The sequence below is a fragment of the Malania oleifera genome, chromosome 4 (genome assembly GCF_029873635.1).
Source record: "Malania oleifera isolate guangnan ecotype guangnan chromosome 4, ASM2987363v1, whole genome shotgun sequence".
Lineage (NCBI taxonomy): Eukaryota > Viridiplantae > Streptophyta > Magnoliopsida > Santalales > Ximeniaceae > Malania > Malania oleifera.
This window is the reverse complement of record NC_080420.1, coordinates 5,900,323-5,915,061: the sequence shown is the minus strand read 5'-3', so window position 1 is coordinate 5,915,061 and position 14,739 is coordinate 5,900,323.

Genomic DNA, 14,739 nt, shown 5'->3' with positions numbered 1-14,739 from the left:
GAGAGCATGTATGAGTTTATGTTTAAAATAATGAAGGTTTTATTTGATTGTAGTTAATATAGAATTTCAGATGATGGTATATATTGAATTGTATGAGATATAGTGAGTTAACAATTGTAGAAATGTGGAAATGAACGATTAGCAAAATTTTGAGTACGAAATTTCTTAAGGGGGGGAGAATGTAGAGACCCGGGAAAAAAAAACCGGCGGTGGTAATGTAAAGACCTGAAAAAGAAGTTTTTGGGGTAGGAGAAGAGAAAACCGGCGACAATTTTATGAAGTGAAGATAAAATCGGCGACGGTTTTGTGGAACGCGGGTTAGTAACGGGTTAAATGGTAAAAATAGGGTCAGTTAAAGAGAAAATCGGTGCCGATTTTTTGGAGGTCTGAGAAAATCGACGACGATTTTTTGCGTAGAGGTGATATATAGAAAGATCCTGTGAGTGTTTCAAATGAAATCCAAAATTCTTCTTCTTTCTTCTCCGCAAACCTATTTTTCCTCTCTCTATTTTCTTCGATTTCAGCTCCCTTAAGGCTTATTTTGACGATTTGAAACCACTACAAGGTTCGGGGGATCATTCTCTGCAAAGCTATTGGAGTAGATCATTGATTTGGGGTTTTTGGGCATTATCCCAAAATCGGGGTAAGTGAGATATTTTAAAGTTTTATTGTTAGATTAAAGTATATGGAACCTAGGAAGTGTTAAATGAGCATTGTTTTGAGATTTGAGTTGATAAATTAGGGTTTTCGAATTAGGGTTCGGGTGAGCACTGCAAGTATCATTTCGGGGTTCCTTTTGGCATCGTTTAGGAAATCAGGTAAGGGGAATATATTAAATCAGGATTTTTGAGGAAATGACTGGTGAAAAATGGAAATATTATGTATATATATGATTTTCATGTGGGTTTTGAAATGCCAATCGTTTGAATTGTAAATTTCTAAGCCTAGGGCTGTGCTACTAGATATTATTTGTGAAAATGGAAGGTTAAAATGACAGATTTTTTGGTTAATTTATAAGAAATTAAATGTACATTTTCAGTATATGAATGATGATTATGGGTTGGCTTATTTTCAGTGAACGTATGAATATATATTGTTAAATTGTGTGGCATGAGTAAAATGAAGTTTCTGTGTTGAACTATGATATATGTATGAGATGCAGGAAATACTAGAAATGTATTAAGAATTAAAATGTGATATGATTTATTTTGCATGTGTTTGGTAATGTTAAATTATAATGTATGGTTTGAGAACTCCGGTGGATTAGAAAAGGGCACAGTACTGTTGCGGATATGTATGGTAGCGCTAGTGCACCCACACGACTTAGAGAGAGTGTGGAGACGGGATGGTCGATTATGCTGTCAAGGGTAGTGTCCCCCTGGAGTCTAGATCAATATGGGAACAACCAATCGGACCTACAAACTGTAAGATGTGGTTGATTTAACTCTGGAGGACTGACCAGTGTTAAGTTCAGCCTTCGGGCCGTACAACCCGTCATGGGGCAGAGGTGTGACTATGATTATCGCCGGTATAAAGGGTTCTAAATGCATAATTGTAAGTTTAACCATTGATATTATGAGAACAATGGTTATGGAAATAGTGGATCTGGGAATAACAGATATAAGAACAGCAGACAAAAATGATATGGAAACAAAATATGTGAAAGCACACATGAATGCAGAAATGAGAAATGTAGAATATGAATGCAAATGTAATGAATGACACGGAGATAGCAGCATAAAGAGTAATGTTGTAAAGTATTATCGGTATTAAATATAGTAGTATTACATGTATTTGGGGTGGGGTATACTCTTCGCCTCATGGCTTGCTGAGAAAGGCGAGTGCCCTGATATGTATCTGATGTAGCTGTGGGCTGTAAAAGGTATTAGGGTAAAGGGAAGCTACTTGTATGAGTTGGTAATCTTCCTTATTCGTGGGAACTTTTGCGAGTAAACCTTTGTATAAATGTGTGAGCATGAGATAAACTAACCACCTGAGGGCTTACTAGGTAAGGTAAGTGCCTTGATTTGCTTTAGTAGTGATTGTAGGTTGCTTAAGGTATCAGAGTAGAGGGGTGTTTGTTGTATGGGCATTTAATCACCCCTATCCTTGGGAAATCTCATTGGTAAAATACCTTACATGTGTTTGAGTAGGAACAGAGAATGATTTCTTAATTGTGGTTTCATTTGAAAATAATGAATATATATGTTGTGCATAAGCCTCATGATAGTCACACGCTGATTTAATTTCATCCTTACTGAGATGTGTCTCACCCGATAGTTGAATTTCATATTTTTAGGACCTTCGCGGGATCGAGCTTAGTGAGCTCGAGGCTGGTATAGCACTTTTGAGAGAGAGAGAGAGAGAGAGAGAGAGAGAGAGAGAGAGAGAGAGAGAGAGAGGGTATAAATTTCTGATGAGTATATTTTTGGGGTTGTAATATATTTTTGTTTTGAGAGTTGTAAATGTTGTGAATACTGGATGTCGGGTTATGTTTTTGAGATGTATATAGATGTAGAAACTCTGGTATATTATTGAAAAATTTTTATTATTTCCGCTGCATAACTGATATAGAGCCAGGTTCAGGTAAATGGAACATGTGGCGCCTAGGCCCCACATAGCGGGTTCGGGGCGTCATGAGGTGGTATGAGAGATATATTTCAAATAACACTCCGAACCCTATTTTCGGGTTCAGGGCATTACACTTTGAATTAACAAAGAATTTAATGCTTAGTAAGATAGCATCGAGAATTCATCTACAAAAATTAGAAAAACGAGGTCATTATAGGGAACACTTCATAAGAATCTTCTAATAATTAAGTTAGCCGGGGGGAGGGGGTGATAAAAAAATAAGAATGAAAGAACTAGTTAGAAATTGAATGACTCCCTTATCCTTTTAGGGTTACTGTCTAATAAATAAGATTAGAAGGGAGTGGACTCTCTTATCCTCTTAGGGTTACTGTCTAATAAATAAGATTAGAAAGGAGTGCTTCCCTTTTCCTTTAAGGTTAATGTCTCATAAATAGAATTAGATTGTTAAGCTATGATGGACCAATATTTGTTAATGAAACTTAATAGCACGACATGCTTTGAAGAGAAAGTGGTTCACCCTACCTACTAGGACCATGACTTCCCTATTCCTCAGTTATATAGGAGGACAAACAACCAACCCTTTTCTAATTGAGCCACATGAATTTCTATCTACTTTTTTATTTTTTATTTTTTTTTAATAATGCTGGGTTTCCGTGGCCGTTTTATGGTCCGCAACTAATCCCACGCCCCGTGATGCTGCCCCATACACCACGAGGAGGTAAATTCAGGAGCCAGCCGTAGGAATTGAACTCGGGAGGGGAGAAACCCTTGACCTCGTGAAAGGTACTCCCAAAATCCACCCTACCAACTGAGCAAATGAATTTTTGTCTACTTACCTGAATGCCATGATGCACAACCATTCCCATTTCTTGAAAATGGGAATGAACATATAATTTTATATGACTAGTATGAGTTATAGAGATTGATAGATATTACGAAGAAAGGAAAATATTTGTGATCGATTTTTTGAACCCTTAAAGCATGAATCAGAGTATACACAATGCAAATATAGTAGTGAGATTCCCCTACAATTATTTTCAAAATGCAATTCATAAGCACATAATTCATTTCCAAACTAACTTTTATGCTTTATGGTTCATCTTTATGGTTTATCTTTGTATCACAAACAAGTAGACATAGGTCGAGTAATTACCGATCAATAATTCTATAATATTTTTCTTGACTTCTGATAAATGCCATAATGACATTTAAAATGTCATTATTAAAAAAAAAAAAAATAGTTTTCATACATATACAATAATTTCACGAAATTAGAAGTCAATAAGATTAAATATAGGAAAAGAAAGAAAATTTCAAACTAATATCTTAAATATTAAGTACTTTTTAGAACATTCATTAGGAAAAACCTTATACTAATAATCACCTGCGCCTTTTTGCACCTAACCTTCAAACATAAGTCCATTAGCATTTATGTTAATCATTTGCCCTTTTTGTTAGGTTTTTTTTTTTTTCTTGGTGAGTAATAATAACACATCACAGAGCACAGACCAACCAGCTCTTTTCAAAGTATGGTAAAATTTATTATGTTCATCCCATTTTAGACCTATCCCCCTTTTGAAACAGACCATAGACAATTAGACTACTCCCCAATATTTCGTCAAACATGTCATCCTCTCAATTGAATGCAGAGAGAGAGAGAGAGAGAGATGATGGTGATGCGATGATTTTAAATGGGATGGGTAGGACTGAGGAGCTTTTACTTGTGGAAATAGCTGCGTGCATTGTTGACCTCGTGCACCCGCTGAAGGAAAAAATAAATAAAGAAAACACAGGGACAATAAATATGAAAATTATGTTCTCAAGGATAAGTTCAGGTGATAAGAACTTGCGTCAGACAATTTTGAACAAAAGGTGAAGTATGGAGTTCGAACCTTATCGCCCGAAGAGCGCATTCGCGATTTATCTCCTACGTGTTGATCGAGGGCATGACTGGCATAGGTGTGAGATTAGTATGGTGCGTAAGTTCAGGACATCCGGTGATATAAAAATTAAAAATAAATATGAAAATTATTACAACAAGTTTTTTTTGGTTTAACAAATAAGTGACTTGAATATATATATATAAAGGGAGAATGCCTGTGCAATCTATTGAGCCTTTGGAAGAAGAAATTATGCAGATGATTTATCCTTTTATGTGTCTGTGTATTTATTTATTAAATTTTAAATATATTGAAAATGATTCCCTCTCTTTACATGTTAGATATTGATTAGTGTAAGACCAATTTGTCACATGCTCAATATCTTATAGACAGACACATGGACACGTGAAGGGAGAGGTCTCCTATATAATTTTTCCTTTAGAAGTCTATAGGTTAGCGTGTGAGCGGAATAAGACTACTACTAGGCCGGCATTCTAGATTGGTAGTCTAGGACTATCTAAAAATTTCTCGAGAATACCAAGTTTCCATCCTCATATTCAGTATTGGAACGTTATTTTCTTCTATAAAATTTGCCATTCCCTCTCCTTCAACATTGAAAGCGTAGTAATAATATTATGTGCAATAGTATTGGTCCAGTCAAGTTTCACTCACTTAATTTAATTTATAAAAATGGTTCACAAAATTGGACTATAGATAATCTTTATATGACCTTTTGATATGGGATAATGACTCCATGCTTCTGGTCAGCTTTTGCTCTTTTTTTTTTTTTTGTTTACTTATGATTAGCACAGCTTTGAAATTTTTGGTGTGGTGCATGCACTTACAGATGCAGATATATGGGCACTGCCTAAATGATTGCACCTTTCATCAACTCAACTCTTGAGTGTTTAATTAATTGCTTAAACTTAAAGATGTGGGCACATACTTTAGGGGCATGCATGAATCACGAGTTGATCACCCATTATTATAATTATTATTTAATTAATTTTATTATCCAAGACTCGATTTGAATATGTAGTCCTTTGAACCCCCTAGGTAGTGATCGGAAGTGAACGCGACCAACCCTATTACTCACTTTTGATAAATTAAGAATTGATCTCCATGTAAAATTAAATTACGCCATTATTATCATACATGGTAGTATGCTATGTTGCTCTCGAGAACTGGTCGTGACTATAAGCAAATTATAAGATTTTCTTGGGTTTGGTTTACACGAAGGCCAAAACTTGATTTATTAGCAGAGAGCTTTGGGGTCAATCATTTCTTTCCCTAGTGTGGTGCTGCATGAAGGGTCCAAAGAGCTCATTTAGATTTCTTGGATGACCAAACGAAAAAAAACCTAAAAGCCATGTTTGATTCCTCGAAGTGTCTTTTGGTAACAATTAATAGAGTGATTATATTACTAGAATTTGATAATTTATAATAAAAAAATGTGTTATCACTACTAAGAAAATAAAAACACTAATTTTAAAGTATATAATATAATATATAAGGAATATTTATTTACAAATTTTATCATGGAACCGTCTATTCAATTTCCATGATATTCATTCTAATGGATAATACAAATTTTTGCATGAGCAATCTTTTAGAATTATTATATCTCTGCATCGTCTTCATTATATTCTCATGTTGCGTCTGAATAAATCTCAATATAATTTTATATTATATTTTATCTAAATCCAATACAAATTCAAATCAACGGCCTCTCAATATTAAATGGAAAGCACAAATTAATACAATTATATTCTTATTATTCGTCAGATTAATTCGAAAGAATAATTATTCCACATACTATAAAAAAAAAAAAAAAAAAAGGGGGGGGGGGATATTGCATTGACTCGAACTCAACCCAAAGCCCATTATAGTATTTGGGCCGAGCTTGTGCTCACCTTGGGCCTTCCTTTCTCTTAGTATAACTGTGGATAGAAGGAGGACTGTCATTTTTTCAGTGATGGGCCTGTACCCAGAAAGGGCAAATAGAGGCCCATGCCTAAAAATTATGGGCCTTAGGCTCTTGCAATGTAATACTGGTAACTTTTAATGTTGGAGAGAAGGTTGACCTTCAACTCTTCAGAAATATAGGCCTGATCCATGTTAGCCAATTTGTTTAAGTGGCTTTGCAAGTTTTAGCAAATTAAAATAAAATTAATAAATTATTATTATTATTATTATTATTATTATTATTATTATTATTATTATTATTATTTTTGAAAGTTAATTATGGTTTTCAAGATTGTGAGGTACTTTATTTATTTAATTTTTTTTTAGAGGGTGAAAATTGTTTTCATGGAAAGCACAAATTATTGTTACACAAAACATAAATTCTATTAAAATAATAAAAGGTTATATTCTATATTGAGAAATTGTTCTTTAATTCTATCTTCTAGAAAATAATATATGCAATAATATCATTTTATATCGAATACTTAAATGCTCAGTCATGTATTCCAAATTTCATCATTAGGACTTTCCATATATTTATAAATCTTGTGGAAAGAGTGGAAGATTTTATAGATTCTAATAGTCAAAACTTGGTATTATTAATTTGTGCTTTACTTTACAATATTGTGGGCATAAATACCCACTAAAATTTAGGACTACAAATCTCTCGGCCATTAGAATATATCTCTAATTTAGGAAACATATTTACAATCAATCTATATATGGAAATATACCAACTTGGAAAGTCGAAACTTTTAGAATCTTCAACACTCCCCCTCAAGTTGGTGCGTAGATGTTGCTCATTCCCAATTTGTCGAGACCATCATGAAATGCTCGACTTGATATAGCCTTGGTGAGTAGGTCAGCAAGTTGTTCTTGAGACGAGACATGAGGTGTTTCAATGATCCTTCCTTCTAGTTTCTCCTAGATGAAATGTCTATCAACTTCCATATGTTTGGTTCGATCGTGCTGAATTGGATTGTGGGCAAAATCACAAGTTGCATTGTTATCACAATATAACTTCATTGGGCTGTCACACTTAATATTCAGATTTTCTAATAAATTATGGATCTATAATAATTCACATACTTCCTTAGCCATTCCTCTGAACTCAGATTCAACACTAGATAGAGCAACTACAGCTTGCTTCTTGCTTCACCAAGTGACCAGATTTGCTCCTATAAGCATAAAATTTTGTGTTGTAGATCGCCTATCTTTGATTGATCCAACCCAATCTGCATCAGTGTATCCTTTGACATCAAGATTATTCCCCTTTTTAAACATAATCCCTTTTCCTAGAGATGACTTCAAGTAGGGCAAAATGCGGGTAACTGCATTCATATATTCTTCGCTTGGAGAATGCATGAATTGACTTACAACACTTATTACATATGCCAAGTCAGGTCGAGTATGTACAAGATACATCTGTCTCCCAACTAATCTTTGATACCTTTCCTTGTTTTTCGGAACGTGATCCGGATATATGCCTAGCTTCAAATTTTCTTCCATAGGAGTGCTAATTGGACTACATGCCATCATACCTATAATGCCCCGAAGAATAATGGTATTTAAATAATGCAGAGAGAGGAAATGAAAATAGAAAAGAGGGAGGCAGTAGACTTCATCGACGACGTGGCACTTTGGGCTCGTCGACGAGGGTGCATCTCGTCGATGAGAAGATATCGAGAGGATATTTGGGCGACTCTGAATTTTGTCGACGAGGGGGAGAGTTCGTTGATGAGAAGCCTTCTTGACCTCGTCGACGAGGTGACATGGCTCGTCAATGAAGCCCATAATATAAATAATCTTAAACTCAGATTTTTACGCAGAAATATCAGCAAAATTTTCTCTTTCTCTCCTCTACGGTTTCTCTCTCTCTTCGTTTTTCGATTCCAGCCCCGTTAGTTGCCGGATCGACGATCTGAGGCCACCATGACGCTCCTGTGAAAGTTCTTTACATATCTGCTAGAGTGCATCGTCGGTGGGCTTAGTTTGAAATTCATCCCTGGTCTAAGGTAAGACATTTTATTCAAAATTTGGTCTTCCCATAGTTATAAGAAATGCTATTCACAGCGACATACTAAAGTTTAGTTCTGGGAGTTGTCGTTTTCAGGGTATTGAGCGGGGAACCCTATGGGGGCAGGACCAACATATTTTAGGGGGGTTCTTTTCAAGCAAACAGGTAAGGGAATAAACTAAAACAGTTATTTTTCCATGAAAACTGTCATTAAATTATTAGTAGATTTATGTTTAGAAAATATGTATTATATTTGAATATGACTGAGAAAATGGATATTTGGGAAAATACTGCGGTTATACAGGAAATATGATTTTCAGCATGAAATGTATGGTTTTATTCAACAATGTGTGGCATGAATATTATTTTATATGTGAAAAATATTATGTTATGACAATTTTACAAATAAATTATGTTTTCAGAGATTATGAAATAATGCAGTATATTATGGTTTCAAAATTCATGATAAATGAATTATTTATTCAGAATTATATTTATGAAATGGTCAGCGCAAGACCATGATTGATAGCCAGCACAAGGCCATGTATTATGTATGATTTCGGTGCAAGGCCGTATTTAGGCCGCAAATATAAAAGAATTCGGTATAAGGTTGTAGGTATATATGTATGTTATTACTGAAAATTCTATCAATCTATCTATGTTAGACAAGCATATTATCATGTATTATATGTTATCAGAACCCGGATGTTATTTCAGTTCAGCTACAGGAGCACGGTACTGTAGCTATACAGATCAGATTATTATGTTCATACTCGTGCTAACCTCCCCTGCTAGTAGAGGGGGTGCGAGATGGATAGTCGATGTGGCTTTCAGTGTAGAGTTGTAGACGTCCACCTGGCAGTCTGGACCAGGGTGTGGCGAGTCCATCGTACTTACATACATTTTTGACTAGGCAGTGGTCGGCTAGCCATTGTCGGGTCCTGCTTCGGGCTGCACAACCTGTCATGGGGGGTAATACATGACATCAACTAGTTATATATCCTGGGTAAATTACAATATTATCAGTTATATTAGACATTTCATGATCAGTATGAATTATTAGAAATTATGAAAGTATATGATTATTCAGTATGTTATGATAAATGTTTTGTAACATATGAAATGTATTATATATCTATTAGAGCATTAAATGTTCATGTTGCCACATAACTGTATTTAGTTTTCCCTTACTGAGAAGTGTGTCACCCCTAAACTTAAACAATTTTCAGAAAACCTAAAAAGATCTGCGGATCAAGGCCACTGTTGAGATAGTGTGTTACTACCCTGCTAGGAGGGTAAGTTTTGATCTAGGAATAGGAGATTTACGTTATGGGTTCCTAGATTTGTATATATATATATATATATATATATTTTGTATTTTTGGGAGATTGTGTATAAATACAGTGTTTTGGATTATAGTTGACTCTGGTATTATGTATTTTTTTGGTTATGAGAATGATGATTTACATTTACTGTTACCTAAGTTCCGCTGTGTATGACAAGTATCTCTGTTACCCATAGGTTCAGGTTGACTTTATTATTAAATATGTTCTATTATATGATAAGATAAGCAGGTCGTTACAATACTAGTCTCACTTAGTAAATCTAAGGCATATTTTCCTTGAGATAGAAAGATACCTTCCTTTGATCTTGACACTTCAATACCAAGGAAGTATTTCAATGCGCTCCTTTCTTCTGAATCATTTCCTGTTACTATCATATCATCAACATACACAATGAAACAAGTAATCATTCCTTTATTATGCTTCACAAACAAAGTATGATCTGAGTTACTCTGCTTGTATCCAAAAGCTTTCGTTGACTTCGTAAACCTTCCAAACCATGCTTTTGGAGATTGCTTCAGACTGTATAGGGCCTTTTTTAATCTGTAGACCTATTTTCCACCTTTTGACTGCATATTACATCCGGGGGGGCAACTCCATGTATACTTTTTCTTGAAGGTCTCCATGCAAAAAAACATTCTTCATATCAAACTGGTGAAATTGCCAGTCAAGATTCACTACCAAGGATATAAGAATATGGATAGTATTGGTTTTTTCTACTGGTGCGAATGTCTCCATGTAGTCAATTCCATAAGTTTGAGTGTACCCTGTGGCGACTAGTCTAGTTTTGAATTGTTAAATGGTTCCATCTGCCTAGTATTTGACCATGAAAACCAACCTACATCCAATAGGTTTCTTTCCTTCAGGTAGCTCAACAACTTCCCAAGTTGAGTTCTTTGAAGTGACTTCATTTCCTCATTCATAGCTTCCTTCCACCTAGGTTCTCCCAGAGCTTCCTGCATGTTAGTAGGAATAGATAAAATAGATAATTGATTCGAAAATGACTCACTTTCCTTTGACAGTATATGGTAGGATATATAGTTGCTCATGGGATACTTAGGATTGGAACTAAGAACAGGTTCATAGTTAACTCTAGGTATACCTCTAGTGGCTCAATTAGGTAGTACTTTTGGAAAGAAATGAGATTCAAAATGTACCTAGGGTTGTACCTAGGGTTTGGAAAAGGAATTGTCCTCAGAAAAAAAATTGATTAGATGGTACTTGAAGTGGAGTCGCTTCCATCTGATTCTAATTATTTTCCCCATTCAAACGAACGTCTGGTTGGTCGAGAACAGGCTGCTCACGAAGCCTGGTTGCCTCCTTTGGACACTCACCACTTTTATCCAAAAATTCACCACTTGTATCCAAATGGTCCAAAGAAGGATTTAGATTTAGAGTCTGCAATTCATTTCATCTCTCCCCTTGAATTGAAGACTCGGGAACAGTAGAGTACATGTCATTTTCATGAAAGACAACGTCAAAGGTGACATACATTTTTCGTGATGGGGGATGATAGCAGCGGTAGCCTTTCTGAAGTGAGGCATAGCCAACAAAGACACATCGTAGGGCTCGTGGTTCTAGATTATCACGCAACGGCTCAGGAAGATGCATAAATGCCACGCACTTGAAAATTCTTGGTGATAAATTCGGAATAGTAGGAGAACTTATAGTCGAATGAAGGACTTTAAAGGGAGTTTAAAAATTCAATGAGTTAGAGGGTACATGGTTAATGAGGTAAGACGCAACACTGAGTGCTTCACCCCAGTAACTGGTGAGCATGTGAGCTCCAAAAAAAGAGACTCGTACAATTTCAAGTAGATGACGATTCTTGCCTCCGCAACCCCATTTTGCTGAGGGGAAGAAGGGCAAATCGTCTGGTGAGATATGCCATGTTCTTGTAAGTACTTCTTCAAGTCCTGACTAACAAAATTTCCACCATTATCAGTGCAAAGAACATTGTATGTCAGATTGGTATTGAGTGGCGATCATCTTACAAAAATTTTGAAACAAGGAGCGAATTTCATTCTTTGATTTCATCAAGCAAACCCAAATCATACGAGTGTGATCATCAAAAAATGAGACAAGCCAACGAGAACCATTCAAGGAAGGGTTTTTTGCCAACCCCTCTACATTAGAGTGAATCCACATAAAAGGCACTAGACTTTTATTCATGCGCAATGGGAACGATACACGGTGACTTTTTGCAAGTTCACAAATATCATATTTGAAATCTAAAGTGTTTAATTGAGAAAACAACATTGGGAACAATTTTTTTTTAAATATCCAAAAGATGCATGACCCAAGCGCCTATGCCACAACCAAATTTCGAAGGACTTGTCAATCTGATCCACTGAAAGAGCTTGAGCCAACTCATGTGAGCTAGTAGGTTTCATATCCAAATAGTACAACTTCCCCCTTCTACCACAACCAATCGTCTTCTAAGTTCGAACGTCCTTAAAAACACAAAGGTTAGGCCAGAAAATCACAACACAATACAATGCACTAGTTATTTGAGCAACAGACAATAAATTATGGTTAAGGGAAGATACAACTAAAACAGAATCAAGATTCAAATAATGTGAGAGGGGAATTGAACATTCTCCAATCACAGGTGAGGGATTGCCATTGGCGATAGAGACTATATGTAACGACCAGAAATTTCTGCTATTTTCTTTTTAATAATTACCATAATAGCTCTGATATCGTGACATACTATCAAAGTTAACTCGGACCCATAGGCACCGGGGATTTACCTGTTTATACATACATATTACCTAAGCAGTAGAACCAAAATACACTTTACATATACACAATACCAGAGTTTCTCTATTTCTACATATACACATATATACCCCAAAAACCATCATGAGTCTGACTAGACTACTTACCCTGCAATTGGGTGGTACCTACAAACTCCTCTATCACGAAGCTCGCTCCATTCATTTATTAGGATTTCTTGAAATATTTGTAATGTTGGGGTGAGACACCACTCAGTAGAAAAATAGATTAATATCAGTGTGTGGCAATGTGTGTATTATCATATTATAAACATTTGCTGCAAATAATGTAACTGTAATAAATACATATCTTAGGTTGTAACTAAAATCATATAGAAATCTCAACTTTTAAACAGGTTCATACTATATCATAATGAATTTTCATATCTTTAAACCATCTGTTAAATCTGTATTTTACTGAAATTATACCCAGGATGTAAATCTGTGTATCATGACTCCACCCCTCATGATCAGGGTTGTGCGGCTCGTAGGTTGGACTTAACGCTAGCTGGCCTACCAGGTTAAGTCAAACATAACATAACTATGCACGATTGCCCACCCAACCTGGCCTGCCCATCCTACTACACTGTCAAACTTCTAGCGGGCCAGTAACACAGTGAGTATCCTACTACACCAATCCGATTAGCTAGCTACAGTATCATGCTCCTAACATATGTAACCATCCGAGTTCTGTTACTATAATACATTTCACATAATATATTTATTTCTTTTCGTAAATAATATTTTCATATCTCTGAAATAAAATCTAGTTTTTCACATCTCTGAATAAAAGCTTACATTTCATAATTTCTGAGTCTTATCATCAAAATAATACTAATCATGGCATCTGCGCCGACTATCATATCTCGGCATTTGTGTCGGCTATACTATCATTATATACTGTAAAATATCTTAATTCTTGTACTGATTATCATCCTTCTAAAATTTTTGTAAATTCATCTCACTCTATGAAAAATAACATATTTTGAAAAACCGTTTTTACATAAACTTATACTCATGCCACATGAGTGAGTTCTACTCTATAATATGTTATATCATGTTATAAAATTTGTTTACTCTATTCAATTCTAGTATTTCCAAAAATACATTAATTCATAAATAAATTTCTGTAAACACCTGACTTAATCTATTCTCTTTCCTTCCTGAGAAGCCGGTTAAAATTCTAAATTTACGCTCCTCAGCGTCTAAGGCTCAAAAACCCTTAAATTATATTTTTCCCAAATTAATCAACTAAATCTCCAGAATATTTTCATTTAATATTACCTAGGCCCTATATACTCCAATTAACCATTAAAACTAATATTTAACACCCTTACCTCAGTTTGGAGTGGTGCCCCGGGACTCCTAACTGAAAATCTACTCCAGCTACATTGTAGAGAATCTTCTGAGGAACCCCGTGGTGGTTCCTGATCGTTGAAATGAGGCTTAATGGAGTGGGAATCAAAGGTGGAAGGGTGGAGGATTGTAGGGTTTTAGAGAGGAGAGAGAGAGAATTTTGGTTTTTAATTTCAGCCGAAGGCTCGTGGCATTTCTTATATATCAACACTGCTGAGAAAACCGTTGCCGGTTTGCTCTTTAACTGGCAGGATTTTACCATTTTACTTGTTACTGACCCGCGGTAATTTACCAAAATCGTCGCCAGTTTTCTCATCCCTCAGCCAAAAATCCACTTTTTCCCATTTCTTTTATTATGATATTTTTTAGGTCTCTACATTCTTCTCCCCTTATAAAATTTCGTCCTTGAAATTCGCCATTTGTGCTATGCACCATTGTCTGAGGAAAATTTGCTACTTATTTTATTTATTACCCTCACTTATGGCGGAGGAATACCTTTGTTACACATACGGTTTTGAGAGATTGCAAGTATACACATAAAAGAAAATTCTCCCAAAGCCAAAAATACTACCTATTCTATAATCTAAAATACAACTTATACATACATTATCTTGCTCTACATATAATAAAACCAAACTATATTTACTTTAGCTGACTTATTACCATTCCTTTTTCTATCTAATGGTGGTCCCCAATGAATAGATTTGGGTGTTTCTGTTTTATCTCCTCCTTTAGCTCCCACGAGGCCTTCTCCACTACACGATTCCTCCATAGGACTTTTACTAGTGGAATTTTCTTGGTGCGCAACT